This window comes from Macaca fascicularis, chromosome 5 (genome assembly GCF_037993035.2).
Source record: "Macaca fascicularis isolate 582-1 chromosome 5, T2T-MFA8v1.1".
NCBI lineage: Eukaryota > Metazoa > Chordata > Mammalia > Primates > Cercopithecidae > Macaca > Macaca fascicularis.
This window is the reverse complement of record NC_088379.1, coordinates 114,384,762-114,410,097: the sequence shown is the minus strand read 5'-3', so window position 1 is coordinate 114,410,097 and position 25,336 is coordinate 114,384,762. Positions and strand designations below refer to the sequence as shown.

At 41.9% G+C, this 25,336-nt stretch overlaps 1 long non-coding RNA gene and 1 pseudogene across 1 annotated transcript in view; one reads left to right on the top strand and one right to left on the bottom strand.

The window, feature by feature from the left end:
- LOC123573609 (uncharacterized) overlaps positions 1-25,336 on the bottom strand; it is an 81,050-nt gene that overhangs the window by 40,495 nt on the left and 15,219 nt on the right. The gene's annotated exons all lie outside the window — the stretch shown is intronic.
- LOC102136998 (protein RCC2 pseudogene) lies at positions 13,611-16,224 on the top strand (annotated as a pseudogene).

Sequence of the window (25,336 nt, the reverse complement as noted above, 5' to 3'; positions counted from 1 at the left end):
TGAGACGAAGTCTTGCTCTGTTCCCAGACTGGAGCGTTCGGTGGTATGATCTCGACCCACTGCAACCTCCGACTCCCTGGTTGAAGCGATTCTTCTGCCTCAGCCTCCCAAGTAGCTGGGATTACAGGCACACACCATCATGCCTAGCTAATTTTTAGTAGAGACAGGGTTTCACCATGTTGGCCAAGATGGTCTCCATCTTCTGACCTCATGATCCGCCCGCCTCACCCTCCCAAAGTTCTGGGATTACAGGCCTGAGCCATCACACCCGGACTGAAAATATTTTTTATGTGAGATATCTTATAAAGAACACTTCTACAATAACTACATCAGCAGATTTTGATAGTGTTTCTCAATGTAAGCCAAGCACGTGTATGTCTTAGCTTATTTTTCTGTTGCCAGAAAGGAGTACTTAAGGCTTGGTAATTTATAAAGAAAAGAGGTTTATTTGTTTCAGGGTTCTGTAGGCTGTACAAGAAACATGGCATCAGCATCTGCATCTGGTGAGAACTTCAAGCTACTTCCCCTGATGGTGAATGGGGAGCCAGTGAACAGAGACCACATGCAGAAAGCAGAAGCAAGAGAGCAGGGGAAGGTGCCAGGCTCTTTTTAACACCAGCACTTGGGCAAACTGTCAGAGAAACTAATAAAATGAGAGCTCATGGCACCAAGCCATTCATGAGGGATCCATCCCCATGACCAAAACACCTCCCAGTAGGCCCCACCTCCAACAGTGGGGATCAAATTTCAACATGAGACTTGGCATGAACATACCATGTCCAAACCATAGCAATGTGCCAAAACCAGCTTCCCTAAACACAGTTCTACAGGGAAATTTAATCATGCTATTCCTTTGCTTAAAATCTGCCAGTAGTCTCCCATCCTCATGCAGATACCTCAGTGTAGAATCCGAGGCCCATTGTGAGCCAACCATGACTAAATTTATAACCTCATGCCTCGCTGGCCAGCAACCCTCACCCAACGTTCTCCCATGTCAAACTATTTGAGGATCCCTTTGGTTGCTCCCTAGCCCTGAAATAGTCTCCATCCTCATCCCTGCCATTCATTTGAAGAATACTTGCTCTTCTTCCAAGACTCAACATATGCATCAACTTACTAAACATCCCTTCCTGCCAAGCTGAGATGCTCTTTCTCTACTCCAATAATTTCTTGTACTTGGCACTGCCAAAACACTTATCAGATGGCTAATAACTGTAGTTTGTCTGTCCCCCCCACCATATGGTAAAACTGAGCAGGAACCCAACTCAGTGAGTTCTCAATATTTTTTAGTAAATAAACGATTATTTCTCTTGGAAGAAAAAAAGAAAAGAAATAACAAAAGCTTCAAGAACAACAAAACTCACTAGGACTTCTGAATTTTATTAATGTGCATGATGGGCAAAACAATCCACAGAGCTTGTCTGTAGCATGCTAGCTACTTCTCAAACTAAGGGAAGATGTGTTGCGATCTTTTACTAAAGATATGTTTTATATAAAGTATGGTGTGATATCACCTGCTTGGTGGTAGATGGAATATCACCTAATAAGTGATCGGGGGGAATTTAAAGAAAGTAGAAAGGTTTGAATTAGTCCATGGAGAACAAGAGTAAAGAGCAGGAGGCCTACAATGATTGATCTGTGGTTTAAAGCAAGTCAGTGAAACTGAGGACCACGATTTTGTTCCGATCCCTCAGCACCTTTGTACAGTACACATGTTGTTATCTATTTAAATATCAAATGTTTGCCTTCTAAATCTCTCAATTTGTATTTGTTGACTTTTCATTGTCTCTTCATGTTAGGAAGTTAGATCTAGTCTGGAAGTTCTCAAACTTCAGCATTTATTAGAATCACCTGGAGAACTTGCAAAAACAGATAACTGGGTCCCACCCCCTAAATTTCTGATTCAAGAGATCTGGTATGGGACTTGAGAATTTCTATTTCTAACAAGCTCCTAGGTGGTGATAGTGCACTTGTTCCAAGGTCCACACTTTCAGAAACACTGCTAGTCTAGTCTATTTTAATAAAATATAAATGACATTAATTCAGGGGTGGTGACCATCCTTTTATTGTGAACCTCTTCTATGAATTTTCTCTCATCAGTGCCTTAACTAAAATTCTGAGGTCATTCCTTTGCAACTCCTTCAAGTGGAGGCTGCTGATTTTCCCACAATCCTCCCACCTAGATGGGAAGAAAGTTGGGCATCCACATTGCTCCTTATTGCCAGTTCCACACAATTAATTCTTCATCCATGTTTAGAAGGCCCCACTTCTTTGAGTCGTGTGATAACTGGTTACTAGTAACCCTCTGCCCTTCTTTGCAGCCATCTTCTGTCATTACCTTTATTAATTGAAGCCTTTAGCACATGGTTCACAGTCCTATTTTTCTCTATGTTATCATTTGAGGTAACTTACATGTCAACATGGGTAATATAACCAACACCTTATTCCATTATCTTCTCAGACCTCATTTCTAATGACTCTTTGCACCCTCCAATTCTGCAACTCACTCCCCTGACACACTAATTTGTGTCAATCCCTGAAACTGCTCCGACTCTGGAATAATGCATTCAAACATCCCACTCTGAGGACTCTACTGTCCTGGCAGGGTTTCCTTCCCAGTGACTCCCACTGTAACTGTTCTTGCACCTAACAACCACTTCCATTCCCTATATCTCTCAGCCCTCCTTACCATGCCCGACACATCTCCATTTCCTCTGCTCTCCAACTTAGGTTGCACAGAACAAATTTTCACCTACACTAATGCCAACAAACTTCCTTACCCCATTGTTCCATGTGCCCACTTGCCAAAAGCCAAATATGTAATAGCCCATCTGTCCACCTTCTCTGCATCTTTACCTGGTGTAGTCCACTCAATGCTATGGGAGAAGATCACTCAGTAGTCCAGATTGGTTCACCATAAATTCAGTCTCCAAATTCACCTGTGCATTCAACAACTACCAATAACCAATATTCTGTCTGTGTTTCCCTAATCATGGTGGTAATTCAAACTTTTTCTACTCTCCCTTAATTTCTTCCCTTTTCATTCTCAGTAGATGATCTTGCATTCACAAAAGAAAATAAATCCACAGAGAGACTCTCTCATACCCCTCCAGCTGACTGAAAGTGGCCCACCTCTACACCCTTGATTCCTTCCTTCCCTTCTATCACATTTGAAAATGATGTCACTCTCCCTTCTTACAGCTAACCTCTGCCACAAATGCTCTACATCCACCCCAGGCTTCCCAGGAACCTTGTCCTGTTGTTTCAACTTGTCCTTCCCTTTGACTAAACACATTTAAGAATATTCAGGTATCTTCCATTTTTATAAAGGTCTTTCCTCAACCTCATGCACTCCTTTAGCTGCTGGCCTTTCTTTTTGCTGCTTTCCCTTAAAGACTGACTTCTAGGAAGTTGATTATGTACTCACTATACCCACTTCCTCACATTCCATTCACTCCTCAATCCATTAGTAAGCCCTCCCCCACCACACAGTGAAACTACTCTCTCCCCTAGTGAGCTCCTAAAGCCTTAGGAATTAAGTTACCATCAAGATGCCACTCTCTCCAAGCTCCAATCTTGATTGCAGCTGCATACTTCTGGATGTGCAACAGGCACCTCAAACTCAACACATGCAGAACTGATCTTGCCCACTGCCCCGCTGCCACATTCCTCCTCCTCTGCCCCACACAGTATCACTATGGGAATAGTATCACCACTCACACAATTGATGAAACCAAAACTTACCTGTCACATCTGACCCTACCTCCTCATCATCCCCAGTCACTCTTCATGACCAGCAGATTCTACTGATTCAATATAAACTACCACCGCCATCTTCACAGCATTGCATGGCCACAACCTAAGGCCAAGTAACTTGTGTCATGTGTGAATTACTGTAACTGCAGGTCTTACAGTGGTTGGTCCTGCCCTACACAGTAGCCAGAATTATCTTTCCCTGCTTGAAACTCTTTAACTTGAAGCACTGTTTCTCTCAGGATAAATCTCAAATTGCTTGCCGTTTACAAGGCCCTTCTCTATTCCGTCCGTATCCACTCCTCTAGCCTTACCTCTCGCCATTCTTTTCCCTGTCATTTATCTAGACAACCTGCACTTACTTTTCAGTTATTCAACCAGGCTCTTCTCTGTCATTTCCAGACTTTCTCTCTGCCACTGTTTCATCCTGTACCTAAAAACCCACTTTACCTCCCTAACTTCTACTTACTCTTAAAGTGTCAGCTTAGTTGAACTTGTCTCAGAGGCTAAAAAAAAGAAAAAACAGGCCAGGCGCAGTGGCTCATGCATGTAATCCCAGCACATTGGGAGGCTGAGGCGGGTGGAGGACCTAAGGTCAGGAGTTCAAGACCAGCCTGGCCAACATGGTGAAACCCCACCTGTACGAAAAGTTCAAAAATTAGCTGGGTGTGGTGGCACATGCCTGTAATCCCAGCTACTCGGGAGGCTGAGGCAGGAGAATCACTTGAACCCAGGAGGTGGAGATCTCAAAAATGAGTGAGACTGTCTCGGAAAAAAAAAAAAAAAGAAAAAGTAAAAGTAGCCGGGCGCGGTGGCTCAAGCCTGTAATCCCAGCACTTTGGGAGGCCGAGACGGGCGGATCACGAGGTCAGGAGATCGAGACCATCCTGGCTAATATGGTGAAACCCCGTCTCTACTAAAAATACAAAAAACTAGCCGGGCGAGGTGGTGGGCGCCTGTAGTCCCAGCTACTCGGGAGGCTGAGGCAGGAGAATGGCGTAAACCCGGGAGGCGGAGCTTGCAGTGAGCTGAGATCCGGCCACTGCACTCCAGCCTGGGCGACAAAGCGAGACTCCGTCTCAAAAAAAAAAAAAAAAGAAAAAGTAAAAGTAAAAGAAAAAAAAAAATCTCAGTTCAGTCATTACTACCTCTGGGGAAGCTTCTCTGGATTTTCCAGTGTTGGTTGCGTAACTCTCCCCATGCTCCCTTTGCCTCTTGTACTTCATTGATCATAGCACTTTTGACATGCCATGGCTCCATAAAGAGAGAGCTCTGTGTTGTTTGCCCTTATGTCTTTAATGTCCAGCATGTAGTTGGCACTCAAATCCATACTAATTAAAGTAATATATTTATGAAAGCAATTAACCAAAGGAAAAAAAGAACAAGTCATCCAGGGATAATATTGGGTGTGTGAATATGCAATGCAACAGTGAGCATGTAATTCATGTTAAAATCTGCATGACTTTTCTACTGATTCAGAATTGATAACAAAGAATCCCTTGACTGGGCGCAGTGGCTCACACGTGTAATCCCAGCACTTTGGAAGGATCACAAGGTCAGGAGTTCGAGACTAGCCTGGCTAATATGGTGAAGCCCCATCTCTACTAAAAATACAAAAATTAGCCAGCCGTGGTAGCGGGTGTCTGTAGTCCCAGCTACTCAGGAGGCTGAGGCAGGAGAATCATTTGAACCCAGGAGGTGGAGGTTACAGTGAGCCAAGACCACACCACTGCACTCCAGCCTGGGTGACAGAGCGAGGCTCCGTCTCAAAAACAAACAAACAAAAGGATCCCTCCAAACAAGGGACACAAGTCTATGTGCATTTTCCCTTCTATTCTCTGTAGTATCAACATTAAAATGTGATAGCAGAAAAGACTTGGTGGGGGGGCTGTTCTTTACTTCTTCTAAACCAAGTTGTGTCCTCCAGAAAACAATTATCCAATAAAATAGTGATAAGTATTCCACAAATAAGATAATTAAACATAAGAATATGAACTGGGACTGGGTGCGGTGGCTCACATCTGTAATCCAGGCACTTTGGGAGGCCAAGGCAGGCGGATCACCTGAGGTCAGGAGTTCGAGACCAGCCTGGCCAACATGGTGAAACTCCATCTCTAGTAAAAATACAAAACTAGCCAGGTGTGGTGGTGCGTGCCTGTAATCCCAGCTACTCGGGGAGGCTGAGGCAGGAGAATCACGTGAACCAAGGAGGCAGAGGTTGCAGTGAGCTGAGGTCACTCTATTGCACTCCAGCCTGGACAAAAAAAAAAGAGCAAAACTTGGTTTCAAATACAAAAAAAAAAAAAAAAAAAAGAGAATATGAACCGGAATGTCTGTTAAAGAGATAAAGGATATGTCTTTCATAGACGCAATTTGGGAAATGCCGTCCGGCAGCAGTGTTCGCTCCAATTCAGTCAAAACTTGCCATATCTGAGGTATGCATGGCCTTGTTACTCAATTGGCATTCCTATCACAGGAGTTGTTCCAAAGAGTGACTATTCAGAGCTGTATTTGCTGGTAACTCCTCACTCTTTGGCACTCCTTTCCATTCTTTTAATCTCCACTGTACTCCACCCTCAATCCCTTCTCATATCTCCACCCTAAAATGCCCCAGGTTTCACATCTTAGCTTGAATTGAAGCCTGCTTTCAGCATCCACCAAATCCATCATTCAAGGACAATGACAAGTTCTGAAAGTAATAAAGTCCCATTTGGAAAATGTTTTTCAGTAGAGTACATAAAAGGCAGTCAAGCAGATATAAGCTTTTCCAAATTATGAGTTTATACTTACAAATTAAAAGGAAGGTTGGAATACAGAAACAATGAAAGAAAAAAAATGAGTCATATTTACAATGAGCAAATATATCAAGTCACTGGCTGAGAAGACAGGAGTTCTGAAATGGTCAAACAGTGGTGGAAATAGTTGTTGACTTCATCCATGGTTGAGATGTTTAGTAAATGGACAAGGTATCAAATATCTTAGCCATTTTGGCATTGAATAATTATGGAGTTTCCTATACTGTTCTTCTACCTTCAGAAAATGAAAACAAACGTAAAAGCAAGAGATAATGAAAAAATTGGGTAAAGATGTTCGACTTGGCCAGGTGCAGTGGCTCACGCCTGAAATCCCAGCACTTTGGGCGGCCAAGGCAGGTAGATCACCTGAGGTCAGGAGTTCGAGACCAGCCTGGCTAACATAATGAAACCTCGTAGCTACCAAAAAAAACCCCAAAAACAAACAAAAAAAAATTAGCTGGGTGTGGTGGCTGGCGCCTGTAATCCCTGCTACTTGGGAGGCTGAGGCAGGAGAATCCCTTGAACCCGGGAGGCAGAGCTTTCAGTGAGCCAAGATCACCCCATTGCACTCCAGCCTGGGCAGGCAACAGCAGCAAAACTCCCATCTCAAGAAAAAAAATATATATATATATCAGACTAGAGAACCTACCCTTAGACAGTTTTAGCTACATATTTTACACTATTTGCTATTTTAAATTTACTGCCCACAACTTACTGTCTATAATTTACTGCCACAATCAGCTCTCACTTTCTTCTTTAATTCATCTAGCAATTTTTGATACTGCTTTGAGAACTCACCAACAATAAAGTTATTCTTTCTACTTTTAGGGCTAAAATATTTATGAATTTTTAAAGACTACTCTCCTCACTGACTTTTCCAAAAATGTAAGAAAGAAGGACAAAGCCTAATTATGCTATTTTGGGTACAAAAAGAGGATAAGAAATGTATAACATAAGAAAGGGGAAATTAAGATATAATATTTGATAAAATTTAATAGGTATTCTCTGATTTTAAAATATGAAATAGAATGAAGTTTTCTTAACCTGACATAGGAATGAACATATTAAAAACCTATAGCAAACATATTTCTTATTAGCAAAAAGTTATAAACATTCCTTTTAAAATGAAAAACAAGAATAGAACATTGAATACTACTATTAAGAGAAGCAATAATAATAGTCTAATTATACTAGTAATTATTAATAGTATATGTAATAGAAGCAACAATGCAATTAGAATATGCAATTAGCCAGTGCAAATAATGCAATTAGCCAATGCAAGTAGAAAAGAAAAATAGGCGGGGCATGGTAGCTCACGCCTGTAATCCTAGCACTTTGGGAGGCTCAGGCGGGTGGATCACAAGGTGAGGAGGTCGAAACCAGCCTGACAAACATGGTGAAACACTGTCTCTACTAAAAATGCAAAAATTAGCCGGCATGGTGGCATGCACCTGTAATCCCAGCTACTCAGGAGGCTAAGGCAGAATAATTGCTTGAACCCAGGAAGCGGAGGTTGCAGTGAGCAGAGATCAGACCACTGAACTCCAGCCTGGGCGACGAGCAAGATTCTGTCTCAAAAAAAAAGAAAAAAGAAAAGAAAAAGAAAATAAAAAGGTTGAAAAGAAAGAAAACTGCCTGTATTAATTCTATGGCTGCTGTAACAAATAACAAAAATTCGGGGGCTTAAAATAACACAAATGCGTTATCTTACAGTTCTGTAGTTCAGAAGTCCAAAATGGATCTCATAGTGCTAAAATTAAGGTGTTGGCAGGGTTGCACTCCTTTCTGGAAGCTCTAGGGAAGAATCATTATCCTTGCCTTTTACAGCTTCTAGTGGCTTCTTGCGTTTCTTGGCTCATAACCCCCTTCCTTATTCCTCAAAGACAGTAACATTAGGCCAAGTCCTTCAGATGCTGCAGTCACTCTGGGTCTCTCTCTTCTCTTCTCTTCTCTCTCTCTTTTTCTCTCTCTCTCTCTCACTTTTTAGAACCCTTGTGATTACATTGGACCCACCTGGATAACCCAACATACTCGCCCTATTTTAAGGTCAGCTGATAGCAAGCAACCTTAATTCTATCTGCAACCCTAATTTCTCCTTGGCTTACAGCATAACATATTCACAGGTTCCGGGGATTAGGACATGGATATCTTTAAGGTATCATTATTCCGCCTACCACACTGCCACCGCTCACAGGTTGTGTATATAGATAAACCTAAAGAAACTGTAAACCATCAGATTTTGTGATATTGTCATCTTCTAAAAATTGTAAGTGGTTAGCATAGCATTGCTGTTTTTATAAAAATAAAGATACTTAGCATAAACATGGGCTGCAGGTAAAAAATAAAAATAAAATAAAGATGCCATTGGCATCTCATACCTTTCACATGTTCCTCTAGTAAGAATACGTAAAACACTTCCTTTCTTTTTTTTTCTTTTTTGAGACGGAGTTTCATTCTTGCTGCTCAGGCTGGAGTGCAATGGCGCCATCTCAACTCGCTGCAACTTCCACCTCCCAGGTTCTAGCAATTCTCCTGCCTCAGCCTCTCAAGCAGCTGGGATCACAGGCACGTGCCACCATAACCGGCTAATTTTTGGTATTTAGTAGAGACAGGGTTTCACCATGTTGGTCAGGCTGGTCTTGAACTCCTGACTTCAGGTGATCCACCCGCCTCAGCCTCCCAAAATCCTGGGATTACAGGCGTGAGCCACTGCGCCCCACCAAAACACTTCTTCTTATGGTAATACTTAACAAATGTTTATTGACTTCAATTTATCTTCAAAATATTATGGTGTGTGATTTTTGCTACTTGTATTGATCTCAGTTGGCAGCCTGTTTTTGGCTTTGTTTTGTTTTCTTTTAGTCTGAGGATTTCCTGAGAGAGCATGTGACAGGACACTGCACTTAATCCTCATACCCCTGGAAAGAAAATATAATTCTCTTTCACAAATAAAGCCGAGACTCAGAGAAGTTGGATCACCAGCCCAAGATTATTAAGTAAATAAGTGACTGAGAAAAGATTTTAATGCAGGACAAATGTTACAGCTCTTTCCACCCCGCCACTATGCCTTGTTACCAGATGACTCTAACACTTTCTCCAGTTCTGAGATGACATGATTCCATATGTGGCTGGTGAAAATAAACAACTATAAATACCACTTTATATTTCCATACCACTTAGTGTTTTTAAATCATTTCCTATCAGTTCTATCTGATTCTTCCAATAACTATAAAAGATTAATAGCATTAATATTTTCACTTGGAAAAAATAATCCAAAGAGAATGAGTGACTTAGCCAGTGTGATACAACTATTAACAGCAGAGCCTGGAACCAGAGCCTCCTAACTCTTATAACTTTGTTCTTTCACCGGGACATGAAGCATGAAAGCCCAAAAAAGCAAACAGTGCTCCAAAAGCCTTTCTAACATGTATTTTCCATGAGAAGTTTTTGGGCAAGAAAAAAATCTACTCTAAATTTTCGTCATTTTCTTCTTTTTCCTTTTTTTTTTTAATATTAGGAAAAAGTTATTTCTAGAATGTTCTCAATTGATGTTTGCAAAGTCTTTTTTGGCATCCAAAACACAAATAGATTAGTGTTGAAGAACTCAGTTACTAGAGCCAATTAGCCTTTTTTTTTTTTTTTTTTTTTTTTTTTTTGAGATAGAGTCTCACTCTGTCTCCCAGGCTGGAGGGCAGTGGTGTGATCTCAGCTCACTGCAACCTCTGCCTCTTGGGTTCAAGCGATTCTCATGCCTCAGCCTCCCACATAGCTGGGATTACAGGCATGTGCCACTAAGCCTGGCTAATTTTTGTATTGTTAGTAGAGACGGGGTTTTGCCATGTTGGCCAGGCTGGTCTTGAACTCCTGACCTCAGGTGATCCACCTGCCTTGGCGTCCCAAAGTGCTGGAATTACAGGCATGAGCCACATGCCTGGTCCAATTAGCCTATATTTGAATCCCTGTTCAACCACTTACTAAAGCACGTTATCTGATCTCTGTGGGCCTTGGTTTCCTAATTTGTAAAATGGAAAAGATAAAATTACTCATCTCAAAGTGGTAAGTTAATACACATATTTAGTGAGTTAATACACATACATGCTTAGGTCAGACTCTGACCCAGTCAATTCTCAATGAACCATTAGCTACTTTTCTCTTCAGAACAGAAGCCTTGTATATCTATCAGATCAGTAGAAAGTTTGCAGTGATTAAGAAATTCTGCTCTATGTTCAGAATGTGAGACATTTGTTCTTAAAAGCTAAATGCTTTTTCTTGCATTTTAATGACTACTTAGTGTACCAAAAGTACCTATACACTATATATACTGGCTTAAGGACTAATTTTTATACAAAAAGTAATGAGAAAAAAGGGTAGTTTTCTTCAGATAAACTAAAAAATAATGAATGTCACCACCCCTTAAGACACTTAGCAAGTTTCCTTGTGTAAAAATGATAAACTATTCATAGGAAAAAGATATGGGACTCTCAGGACTGAACAATTTGTGAGAAAGTCATCAAAAGACAGCTATATTAAGAATAGTTGAAATAGGGGCATTTTGCTACATTCTTGCTCCTATTGTTTTCACAGCCTAGTTAAACTGCTGGACAAGCTGGAATTCCAAGTGTCTTGCTCAAACAGTTGTGCATGCCAGAACACTTATATAACCCTGAACTTTTGTATTCCAAGCCTGGCATCATGCAGCGTATTGTAATATTAACACAAAGAGATTATTAACACCTAGCTTAGGGTAATGGGCTTCTTATGAACTAGTCTCTTCCTATTCAACTAGAATAGTGCAGAATTTTATCGACATGCAATAAAGATTGACTCATAAGAATGTCGCTACATCACTCTTTTGTCATATAACTTTTTAGCAATTCAGTGTGTGTTTGAGCTCTTTTAAAGATATTTTCATTTTGACTAAAACATTATTAAAGCATTATTATATAAAATATAGCACAGCAAGAAGTCAATAAGTAACTATTATGATGCTTCCTCCACAGAGGTGATGCCTCTAACACACATGTGCATAGATTGTTTTTCTAACACTAGTGATATTTGCAATGAACCAAGAAAATGCTCTTGTTCGAGGTCCTTCAAGGCCAGTGGCATGAATTTAAGTGATCCACCAACATGTCCAAAACTAACTGGTTCCTTGGCTCTATATAATGGAGGCACTAGGTGACCAAACTCTGATCAATCAGTTCCGTTTAACAGTCTCAGAGGGCTACAGCTAAGCTCTTTGCAAATAAGACACGAATTCATGAGCACCACAAGTATAGAGGTAATAGTAATAGATGTCACTGACTGACTTAGTGCTTACCACATACTATTATGCTGAGCCATCATATATCTTATTTCATCCTTATAACCACACCGTGAACTAGGCATATTACTACTCTCATTTTACACATCAGAAAACTAAAACTCAGAAAGATAAGTAATTCACCCAGGCTCACACAGCTAGAAAGCAGCAGAGACAGAATTTGAAACTAAGCACCACACTCTCATCTACAAAGCTAAAATGAAGAGCCTTACAGCCAATGCAAAGTTAGAGATATGCCCAGAGTACACTGTGGCACAAAGGAGGAACATTTGACCAAAGCAACTCCATTTCTCACTGTACAATTCAAGAATGCTAAAAAAAAAAAAAAAAAAAAAAAAAAAAAAAAAAAAAAAAAATTGTTACTGGACTTAGGATAGGAGGTCACAAGTCCATGCAGGAATCCAAAGATCTCCCAAATGTCTGTTTCCAACATCTGGAACTGGTCCATAGGGGATCTGGAAGGTGAAGTCTTCCCTCTTCTCTAAGACCCAAACAAAAATTAGAAATCATGATACTGGCTAAAAATGTTTTCTGTCCCCTCCATCAAACACATTAAATCCCATAATAAATTGGGTTACTATCTGTTGAGATTTTCACTTCAAAAGCTAGCCATTGTTAAACACACCCTTCCTTCAATATAATAAACAGTAATCTATTTCTTTGTTAGAGTAAATCTGACAGCAGTAGGACGCCAATTATCATGGTTAACCTAATAAAAACTTCAGGTATAACTCTGGACCCAGACATCAAATACAAATATATATGTAAACATTATATATATGTAAATATATGAAAATATGTGTTTTTTTTACTTTTGTGTCTTAGAACAGTAGGAAATAGCACAAAATACATTAGAAAACACGGTAAGAACAAAGCCTATTGTATAGAAGCAGCTGGCTGAAAGTAATGCTCATGCCTGAAATCCCAGGACCTTGGGAGGCCAAGGTGAGAGGATTGCTTGAACTCAGGAGTTTGAGACCAGACTGGGCAACATAGTAGACCCCATCTCTACCAAAAACGTAAAAATTAGCCAGGCGTAGTAGCTCGTGCCTGTAGTCCCAACTACTCGGGAGGCTGAGGTGGGAGGATCACTTGAGCCCAGGGGGTTGAGGCTGTTGTAAGCTGTGATCATGCCACTGCACTCCAGCCTCATCAACAGAGCAGCAAGACTCTGTCTCAAAATAAATTAATAATAAAAAAAAAGACTGCTGATCCATATTCTGAAATATATAAGGATAAAATAGGATAAAATTAAGACAGAAAAAATAACCTTATTGTGAGATTAAGGTGCTATGTTGTTATATATACTATACTCTGAAAATATTCAACCATTTACACTAACATCACTTGTGAGAGATGTGAATCAGATAATGAAAAGGGATGCATAAGAGAAAACTAATAATCAGAATAAATATTGTTAATACTCTGAGTTAGAGCGTTAGAGCGTTTTGTGGTGAAATAACCTTCACATTCTCCTCAATTAACCAGCCCTTTCACAGTAAGGGAGGAGATAGGAATCAGAACACATACATAACTGCATGTATCATGTAAAATTGGTAATTATAATAAAAACTTCCATTTAATGGTACTCCATGGTTCAGAGTACTTCTATGTACTCTCCTAAAAGTAATTATATTTTGAATTCATACTGTATATGTCCTCTAAAGTGCTGAGGGTACCTTTACATATACAATTTAAGCAAGCAAAACTTACCCAGGGAAAGGCATAGTGTCAGTGAAATGCAAGTAGGAATTATTTGCAGTGTATTCCAGGACACCAGTGAATTCAACATTCAGACTTTCAGAAAATCAAAACCTGATTTAAAGAGAAATGGGAACGTGGTGGGCAAGTAAAAGATATGGATGTTGGGATATATGCAGGAAACCAAAAAATAAACATATATTCAGAAAAGTGGCATTTTGGTCAAGCATGGTGGTTCACACCCGTAATCCCAGCACTTTGGGAAGTTGATGCAGATGGATCCCTTGAGGCCAGGAGTTTGAGAACAGCCTGGCCAACATGGCAAAACCCCATCTCTATTAAAAATACAAGAAAAAAAATTACCTGGGTGTGGTAGCACACGCCTGTAATCCTGGCTACTCGGGAGGCTGAGGCACGAGAATCGCTTGGACCTGGGAGGTGAAGGTTGCAGTGAGCCAAGATCATGCCACTGCACTCCAGCCTGGGTGACAGGGTGAGACTCTGTCTTAAAACAAACAAACAAACAAAAGCCTGGCATTTTGATTATCTGAAAGGGTTCTTAGTTTCTGGGAGCCTCAAGTGTTCATTGACTGGTATTAAATAGATGGCCTTATCCCTGTGTATTCACATTGTCTTCTCTCTCTAACTGTCAGTTTCTGTGACAAAATTTCCCCTTTTTGTAAGGACTCAATCATATTAGATTAGGGCCCATCCTAATGACCTCATCTTAACTTGATCATCGGCAAAGATCCTATTTTCCAAATCAAGTCATATGCACAAGTACCGGGGGTTAGAACTTCAACATCTTTTGAGGGGACACTTTAAACTCATTAAAGGAGGATACAATTGGCCGAGCCCAGTGGCTCACACCTGTAATCCCAGCACTTTGGGAGGCCAAGGTGGGCAGATCATGAGGTCAGGAGTTTGAGACCAGCCTGGCCAATATGGTGAAGCCCCGTCTCTAGTAAAAATACAAAAATTAGCCGGGCATGGTGGCAGGCACCTGTAATCCCAGCTACTCAGGAGGCTGAGACAGGAGAATTGCTTGAACCCAGGAGGCAGAGGTTGCAGTGAGCCGAGATCAAGCAACTGTACTCCAGCCTGGGTGACACAGCAAGACTTCATCTCAAAAAAAAAAAAGAGAAAAATAGTAATTTCCAAAGACACAGATTTCTTACATTTTATTTTATTTTTGACCCATAATTTTGCATACTTATGGGACACGGTGTGATCTTTAAATACAGGTATGCATTGTGAAATGATCAAATCAGGGTAACTGGCTTACCTTCGCTTCAAACATTTATCATTTCTTTGTCATAAGAACATTCAAAACTTCTCATTATTTTGAAATATTCACTATTGTCAAATATAGTCAAAAATAGGACACCAGACCTTATTTCTTCAAACTAGCTGCAATCGTATACCCGTTCACTAACCTCTCCTCATTTCCCCATCCTCCCTATCTACCCGACCCCACCGTGACCCTCTGGTAACCACTATTCTACTATATTTCTAGGAGATCAGCTTTTAAAAATTCCTCCAAGAAGGGGCAGCTGGCACATGGCGACACCAAGAGAGTGAAAGCCCCCAGACTCTTTGAGGGTCTCAGCCACGAAGTGATCGTGTCCGCAGCATGTGGGCGGAACCACACCTTGGCCTTGACAGAAACCGGCTCTGTGTTTGCCTTTGGGGAGAACAAGATGGGGCAGCTGGTCCTTGGCAACCAGACAGACCCTGTCCACAGCCCCGCGCAGATAATGTACAATGGCCAGCCAATTACCAAAACAGCCTGTGGGGCTGGATTTAGTACGATAATAGACTGCAAAGGAAACCTCTGTTCCTTTTGGGTGCCCTGAATATGGTCAGCTGAGACACAACTCAGATGGGAAGTTCATTGCCTGGCCACAGCAGATAGAATACGACTGCAAACTGGTGCCCTGGCAAGTGGCCATCTTCATCGAGAAGACCAAAAATGAACAGATGCCGCCTGTACCAAACGTGGTTGTGCAAGACGTGGCCTGTGGCGCTAACAACACACTGGTTCTGGACTCCCAGAAGCAAGTCTTCTCCTGGGGCTCCGGTGGCTATGGCAGTTTGGGCCATGCAGAGCAGAAGGATGAGATGGTCCCCTGCCTGGTGAAGCTGTTTGACTTTTCTGGATGTGGGGCGTCCCAGATCTATGCTGGTTACACCTGCTCCTTTGCCATCAGTGAAGTGGGTGGTCTGTTTCTCTGGGGGGCCACCAACACCTCCCATGAATCTACCGTGTACCCAAAAGCAGTGCAGGACCTCTGTGGCTAGAGAACCCAGAGCCTGGCTTGTGGGAAGAGCAGCATCACTGTGGCCGCCAATGAGAGTACCATCAGCTGGGGCCTGTTGCCCACCTTCGAGGAACAGGGCTACAGGGACCACAAGCCCAAGTCTTCCACTGCAGCCCAGGAGGTGAAGACTCTGGATAGCATTTTCTCAGAGCAGGTCGCCAAGCGCTACTCACACTTCTTGGTGATAGCAAGAGACAAACGCGAGACCGAGAAAGAGAAGATCAAGAAACTGCCAGAATAAAACTCCCCAACCCTCTGATACTCCCAGAGACTCCTCCAACTCCACACTTCTCGCAGCAGATGTCATTTCCATGAACACTGGGAAGTGAAGTCAAACTAGGAATTTTAAAAAGCAAAAGTTGCTGGGCGCAGTGGCTCAGGCCTGTAATCCCAGCACTTTGGGAGGCTGAGGCAGGCAGATCACCTGAGGTCAGGAGTTCAAGACCAGCCTGGCCAATGTAATGAAACCCTGTCTCTACTAAAAACACAAAAAATTAGCCAGGCATGGTGCCTTGCACCTGTAATCCCACCTACTCGGGAGGCTGAGGCAAGAGAATCACTTGAACCCAGGAGGCAGAGGTTGCATTGATCTGAGATCGCACCACTGCACTCCAGCCTGGGTGACAAGAGCAAAACTCCATCTCAAAAAAAAGCAGAATTTGACCAAAGATGCATTTTTGTTTAGGCTCCCTGAGGTTCCGTTTTACAAGCCATCCAACATTAACTACCTTTTTTTCTGTATGCTTTCCAAAGTATGCTTTTTCCTCTTAATGTTGAATTAAAGTATTTGCTCATAGTTGACTTACTATTCCTACAAAAGAGGCAGAAACTTTGAGCCATCTAGGTTTTTTTTAAGTTTTTTCTTTCTTCCTCTCCTAAATACACTCCCCAAAACACCCCTTTCCAGTTATAATTAGCATCGTGATCCAAGCGGATGCTACATGGAAGAGGAATCGCCATTTACTCAGAAAAAATGCCCCTTACAGGAACTGGCAGCAGCCAGCTAGGCAAAGTTGGTCCCCGCCGGCTGGCCTCCATCCAAAATCACACTCGCGGGCTTCAGAAGCATCCGTGACACTCCTTTCCCTCTTTTTCTTGCACATCAGCAGAGGCCGGTGTCAGTTCTGATTGAGGCCAGTATCGGTTCTCTTTCTCCCCCTTGCTGCCTATAGCCCACAGCCTTCTGGCTGCGCCATTATAGAATCTGCCGTGTCCCTCCTGGTAGGGGTGTTGGGGGTCTCTGTTTAGCATTTATACCTACTTTGGCTGTAAAAGAAGTCCAAATGAAAATCAGGTGATGGTGGAACCATGGGACTTGGGGGTGGGGCAGAGGTGGGAACATTTGTATCAGTTGAGTTAGCTTCGTGGCTCCCTGTGGAGCCAGGGCTGAGCCTTGTCACACACACTCACCAGTTAGAGATTGATCAGCCAGCAGTCAAGTGCATTCTCTGGTCCTTGCAAGAAGGATCAGTCCTGTCCATACCAGCCTTGTGCAAGACGTGCTTTGGTCCCCTTTTCTCTCCCGCCTGGATCCTGCCTCTCACGGGCCATCCTGTTGCTGAGACTCAGGGTACCTTTCTGCTGACCCAGCTCCCTCTAGTCTTGGCTCTGGTACCAAATAGTCGGGATTACCGAAGAGTCCCCTTTGTCGCGTGTCAGCACGGATGCTGTGACTGCCAACCACGTCCCCATCAAGTGCTCATGCCCGAGCTTGCCGCCCTGTGCGCTGTGCTGGGTGACTAACGAGGTGCCTTTCCTGGAACCCTCCTCTCACCTGGACCCAAGACAGGTGACAGCTCTGGCTGGGGCTTTTGGTTTCCAGAGGGTCTAGACTGGTTTGGGTGCTTTAAAATAGATATTTAGTTCAGTGGTGCTAATGGGGGAGATGGGAATAGAACTTAAGTGTGAAACTTGGGTGGATGGGGGTTAAATATTGGTCTCTTCAAGCTTTGTTTGTTTGTTTGTTTTTCTTTTGTTGTTGTTACCACTTATCACTGTCTCTATGTTAAAATGCCAAAAACGATCTAGTTGTTGCTTTTTTCCCAAGTTTCCACCCCAGTCGCTCCTTACCATGACTCCTGCTGGTGGAGGGTAGGTAGCAGTGTCTGTCCTGGCAGTCCAAAGGCCCTGTCGGAGGAGACTGGCCTGCATCTCTCTAAGACCTAGTCTGACACCATGCTTATCTCTTGTTCTGTGTTCAATCAGTAGTCCAGGGGAGCTCTTCCGCCACTTCAGAGCTTTGTTAAACTAACCTAATTTGTCCAAATCACCCCCAAACCACCACCTCTGACTCAAGTTTCCATGCAACTGCCCAATCTGTTTCTCTGGACAGGTCTCTTTCCTGGAACACAGGCCAAGCATGTGTTGCTCCTCGCATCCTTGAGGTCTCTCCTTTGAGTCGTGGTTACCGAGAGGGTTGAGGAAGCAGCACCCGAGGTCCCAGCCTTTGCAGGAGCCGCCTTGGGCAGAGCTGGGCTTAGATCTTCTGGTGGCCTCATGTAAACCCGACAGCCAGGCTCTTCTAGAACCCTTGCCAGGGACTGGAGCAGGAAACGGACCTTCGAAGTGAAGACTGCCATGTCTGACACCTCCTTTTGGCTTAGACTGAAAAATGAATTTCCTAATGGGTTAAATCCCTTAAAACAAGGAGTTGCGGGGAAGGACGTCATGCACTCCTAGAGAAAGGTACTCAGTTGCCCGGCTGGGAAGGTGCTTTGCACTGACCCCGTGGGCATCTGACTGGTCTTCCAGCTCAGGAAAAAGAATTTGAAAGAGGCTTAGAGTGAAGGGGAATCAAAGAGGAGGTTGTGATTTGGTCGAAGGTGCCTTGTTTAGCGCTGCAATTATTTCGTGTGTGTGTGTGTGTGCGTGTGTGTGTGTGTGTGTGTATAAATATATATAAATTTCTTGGAGTGAACATTTTAAACAATTTTTTTTTTTGAGACATAGTCTCACTCTGTTGCCCAGGCTGTAGTACAGTGGTGCGATCTCCACTCACTGCAACCTCCACCTGCCTGGTTCAAGTGATTCTCCTGTTTCAGCCTCTTGAGTAGCTGAGATTACAGGCTCCTGCCACCATGCCTGGCTAACATTTGTATTTTTAGTAGAGACGGGGTTTCTCCATGTTGGCCAGGCTGGTCTCGGCTTCCCAAAGTGCTGGGATTACAGGCGTGAGCCACCATGCCTGCTTTCACCCATTTTTTAAAATTATATTATTGGTTTTCTTGGTATTGAACTGTCTGAGTTTCTTACATAGACATTAACCACTGGTCAGATGCAGTTATTTATTGTTTCTTTTGCTGTGCAGCTTTTCAGTTTTGTATACTTCTATTTGTTTATTTTTGCTTTTATTGCCTATAAGTTTGAACTGTTATCCAAAAAAATCTTTGCCCAGAGCAGTGTTATAAAGCATTTCCCCAGGGTTTGCTTCTAGTAGTTTCATAGTTTCAGTACTTATATTTAAATCCTTTAATTTTTTTTTTTTTTTTTTTTTTTTTTGAGAGACAGTCTCATCGCCCAGGCTGGAGTGCAATGGCATGAACACGGTTCACTGAAGCCTCGATCTCTAGGGCTCAAGCAATCCTCCCAACTCAGTCTCCCAAGTAGCTGGAACTACAGGCACGTGCCACCATGCCTGGCTAATTTTTTTTTAATTTTTCATAGAAAAGCGGTCTTGCTCTGTTACTCAGGCTGGTCTCGAACTCCTGGCCTCAAGCAATCTCCCCACCAAAGCCTGCCAAACTGCTGGGATTATAAGGGTGAGCCACCATGCCTGGCCTACATTTATATTTAATCCATTTTGACCTGATTTTTGCATATGCTGAGAAATGGGGGTCTCTTCAATAAACGGTGGTAGAAAAATTGGACATTCACATGCACCATTTATTGAAGAGACTGCCTTTATTGAAGACACTAACTTTATTGTCGAGACTACCACCATTTATTGAAAAGACTGCCTTTTCCCCAATGTGTGTTTGTGATGTCTTCATTGGAAATCAGTTGGCTATAACTGTGTGAATTTATTTCTTTGTCCTCTATTCTGTTCCATTGGTGATGTGTCTACTTTTATGCCAATACCATGCTGTTTTGGTTATTACTATAGCTTTGTAATGTATTTTGAAGTCAGTTTTAAAAACAAAGATGGTTTTTTATTTCTGTATTTATTTATTTATTTTGAGACAGAGTCTCACTCTGTTGCCCAGGCTGGAGTGCAGTGGTGTGATCTTGGCTCACTAAAACCTCTGCCTCCCGGGTTCAAGCTGTTCTCCTTCCTCAGTCTCCTGAGTAGCTGGGACTACAGGCACGCACCACCATGCCCAGCTAATTTTTATATTTTTAGTAGAGATGGGGTTTCACCATGTAGGCCAGGCTGGTCTCGAACTCCCGACCTCAAGTGATCTGCCCGCCTCAGCCTCCCAAAGTGCTGGGATTACAGGCATGAGCCACTGTGCCCAGCATGCACAGTTTTTAAATTACAAAAATGCCAATGTGTAAACCCCGTTAGATTCCACAGCCCACTCATGTAGCTTTACTCCCTAGAGAGTAATATATAACAATGTATTTTCTTCTCCAAGATTTCTCACATGTTAATTTTTTAATGCCAAAGAAAAGATTACATAAAAAATAAAAACAATGCAAAAGAGCATGTAATTTTAGTATTTTTCACTATTTAATAATTCCATTAAATGTTAATTTTTTCATAAAGTTATATTATAACTTTGTTTCATGAAGTTATAATTTCATTGTAAATTAAAAACCCTTACATTGGTGGTGTTATGCAATGAACTAAAAAAGTTATCTCTCTGAATATTTAGAGTCTCATTAATAATTAACAAGAGCGCTGGGTTTACTATTAGTGAGTAACTGGTTTACAAAAAGGATCAAGACACGTTTATGTAAAACCAAATAGTGTATTCAATGCATGGAGAAAATGGAGTGGACTTTACTCCTGCATCAATAAAGATGTCCAATCCCTCATTTAATTCAAGATTTTTAAATTACTTCTTCTTCTAATGGTGAAATTTAAAATGTTTGTAATTTGTCTATTTTTCTTTAACTTTATCCCTATCCTTTCTGCATTAACAGCAAATCCCACAGTGAGAAAAATTACAATTTGAGTTTTTAAAGGGTTTTCTACCTCATTCATATCTGACCTCCCATACACTATGCCTAATTGATAACATTTATTTCAATCTAGTGCGGAATTCTGAGGGATAAAGGTATATTTATGCACATATCACCGATAGAGGGCAGACCCTGAATGCCAAGGAAAGTTATGTATCCTTCAATGCCCTTGAGCCCAGTTTCCTTATAAGCTCACACATAATAAAGAATTGCAGCTGCAAGTCTTTCCACTTAAGTCAGTGACCCCAAATCTAATGCACTTATTTGAAATATGTTTTCTCTACACATACATCTTATCTTTCAAATAATTTTCTGTTTTTAAGAAAATGTATCAAAAAGCAAGTAAATAAGCAAACAAATGTTTCTACAAGTCCCAGATCCAAATAATGCAAGAATTAGAATAAGACTTCACATATACAACTAGCAGATTTTTCCCGTAAATCCAAGGAAAGATGTGTATTAATAAAATCCAAAGGCCAGGCATGGTGACTCATGCCTATAATCCCAGCACTTTGGGAGGCCGAGGCAGGCGGATCTCCTGAGGTCAGGAGTTCAAGACCATCCTGACCAACCGGGTGAAACCCCATCTCCACTAAAAACACAAAAATTAGCCAGGCATGGTGGCCCATGCCCGTAGTCCCAACTGCTTGGGAGGCTGAGGCAGCAGAATTGCTTGAACCTGGGGGAGAGAGGCTTCAGAAAGCCAAGATCCCGCCACTGCACTCCAGCCTGGGAGAGAGCACGAGACTCTACCTCAAAAACAAAACAAAACAACAACAACAAAAAAATCCTGAAATCTAGGTGCTAACTATGGAAAGATTTATATTTCAACTAAAATAATAAACTATAAACAAATATATTTGCCCCAGGAAGACTCATCTAATGAAAACTGGGTTTAATGAAAACAGTCTTTGCAGGAGCTGCCCTGGGCAGAGCTGGACTTAGATCTTCCAATGGCCTTATGTAAGGGACTTGCCTGAGTATTAATGAATTCTTGACTTTTAAAATTTAAACTTAGAAATTTAATTAAAATTTAAAATTAAATGAATTTTTTAGGTTCTTTAAAAAAAATAGTAACATTGTATTTTATAAAGTCACCTTTATCAAATTGAGAGCAAGTTCTAACAAATACAAATGTAAAATTACTGGCCCAGGCACTGTGGCTCACATCTGTAATCCCAGCACTTTGGGAGGCCAAGTCGAGCAGATCACCTGAGGTTGTGAGTTCGAGACCATCCTGACCAACATGGAGAAACCCTGTCTCTACTAAAAATACAAAATTAGCTGGGTGTGGTGGCACATGCCTGTAATCTCAGCTACTCGGGAGGCTGATGCAGGAGAATCACTTGAACCCAGGAGGCAGAGGTTATAGTGAGCTGAGATTGCACCACCGCACTCCAGCCTGGGCAAGAGAGTGAGACTCTGTCTCAAAAAAAAAAAAAAAAAGAGAGAGAGAAAAGAAAACAAGGTTTTTGCCTTCAAGGTATGTGCAACCTATATGGCAATATAAAATCAATGCATTGGTATGTTCCAGTAGCATAAAATAAATTCTACACTAGTGTCACAAAGAAAGTGTTATGGGGAAAACTGAAAAGAAACATTAAATAGTTCTTGAACTAATGGTTCTGAAAGTGAAGAGAAAGTGCTTTTATATCATCTACATGATTTTTAAGCCCTGAATCAGGGTTTTCTTAGTGAGTAAGTACATTCCAACTAGGGTTTAACAAAGGTTCAGTTACAATTGAAAATGAATTTGTTTCTGCACAAATTCATTTTCAGTGGTAGATTTTAAATATAGATTAAATGGTAGATTTTACTATTTTTCAATGGTAGATCTTTAATATATAAAAATCTTTTGACCAGTCATGGTGGTTCACGCCTGTAATCCCAGCACTTTGGGAGGCCAAGGTGGCTGGATAACCTGAGGCTGGGGGTTCGAGACTAGCCTGACCAACATGGAGAAACCCTGTCTCTACTAAAAAAAAAAAAAAAAAAATTAGCCGGGCGTGGTGGCACATGCCTGTCACCCCAGCTACTCAGGAGGCTAAGGCAGGAGAATCGCTTGAACCTGGGAGGCGGAGGTTACAGTGAGCCGAGATCGTGCCATTGCACTCCTGCCTGAGCAACAAGAGTGAAACTCTGTCTCAAAAATACATACATACATACGTACATACATACATACATACATACATAAATACCTTTTATATATTACCAATGGACAGGCAGAGCTGTGACCTGTCTGGGAGTGGACTGGAGTCCTAGGGCTGTCCCCTAAAACCAGTGGTGGCTTTGGGCCATGGTGACCCTCAAAATGAGAGGAATTCAAAAGGAGGGGTTCCCAGAAAACGATGTATCTAATAGTTCTGCTGGAACACATAGGACAATCAGTCGTTTTTATTCCATGACAGAATGTAGTTAAGACTATGGAAAATAGCTTGTGATTTCTCCTTCAGCCTCTGCTAATCACTGTGTTTACTGAGGTACAAAAAAAGAAAGTAGTTCAAGGATCAAGAAAAAAGCACATTTGGAAATAAAGGAGAATGTATTTTCATTTATTTTTGAGCATGAAAGAATCTGTAGAGCCAGGTACAGTGGCTCATGCCTGTAATCCCAGCACTTTGGGAGACCAGGGCAGGAGGGTCACTTGAGCCCAGGAATATGAAACCTGCCTTGGCAACAAAGTGAGACCCCCATCTCTGCAAAAAAATTGTAAAACTTAGCCAGGTGTGGTGGCATGCACCTGTAGCCCCAGCTACTCAGGAGGCTGAGGGGGGAGGATCGCTTGAGCCCAGAGGTCGAGGCTGCAGTGAGCTATGATCGTGTCACTACACTCCAGCCTGGGCAACAAAGTGAGACCTTGTCTCAAATAAAAATTTTAAAATGTACGAAGGATCTATAAATATAATGCCGATATGCCCCCTCTACTCTCTCCAAAGTTATCCAAAAAGCACATGGTTTGTGTAACTCCACATAAGAATCTCCCCAAAATTCTATCTTCCTTCTTCAAATTACATATCATGGCAAATAATTAGCAACATTTGACTAATATACATTTTATAATCTTCCTTCTATATAATATCTTGCCCAAATGCTGCCACCACTGTAAATGGAAAAGAATCATATGCCTAAGATCTTCAGCATTATGAGGACTCAAAGAACTAAAAACACGCTCTAGGTAAGCCTTGAGGTCACGCCTACTAATAAAATAAGTGCATTTACTACTGTTAGCATTATTATCAACATATCACACAGTAACTTATCTTATGCACATTCCCCAACTTAAAAATCATTCCATGTAAAATGTCATGTGAATCTTACCCAATCTGTGAAAACAAGCTCAGGAAAGTGAATTGCCTTGCTGCCAATCCCCCATAGGAAGTGAGGAATAGGGACTAGAATCCAAGCTTCCTGGCTCCAGCTCCAGGCAGAAAGAGTTTCAGAGGTCTCAAGAAAGCTAAAGCTGTCAATAATGAGTTACTATTAGGAGGTTCAGAACCATTTTAATTCAAGATTACAGCAAAGTGCAGGGTGATGCACCTTCAGGGATAAGGAATAAAATCAACCACTAGCCCTACATGCGTCCTGGTAATTCAGCACTACTAGGTTTATTATCTTCCTGAAACTGGAGGTGGGAAACTGGTTTGGGTCAGAAATAATTCACTAAAATAGCCTAGCACATTAACAGTAAGAACCAACATATTTACCGCTCATCAGGATTATTAATTTATTTACCCTCCCTCCTTGCAGAGCCAGCTACCCTATTTTACCCAAGGAAACCAAAAAAAGAGAAAAACTAAGTGATTTGACCAAAGGTCACACAAGTAAGCTCTGAGTCAGGACTTGAACCCAAGCCCTCTAACCCTAAAGTCACCAAGTCACACCAAGCTATTCTATATCTCAGCAGAGCTCCTCACAATTAGAGCACTAGATAGTTCTGCTCCACCATGACAAAGGGCAGGCAGGAAAGCTTCTTTCTTTTCCAGAACTTCTTTCTAAAAAACTCTTTGCCAGGCACGGTGGCTCATGCCTGTAATCCCAGTACTTCGGGAGGCTGAAGCAGGTGGATCACCTGAGGCCAGGAGTTCAAAGTCAGCCTAGCCAATGTGGTGAGACCCCATCTGTACTAAAAATGCAGAAATTAGCTGGGCGAGGTGGTGCATTTCTCAGCAGGCTGAGGCAGGAGAATCACTTGAACCCGGTAGGCGGAGGTTCCAATGAGCCAAGATTGTGCCACTGCACTCCTGCCTGGGTGACAGAGTGAGGCTTGTCAAAAACAAAACAAAACAAAACACAACAAAAAAAAAACCCTCTTTATTTAT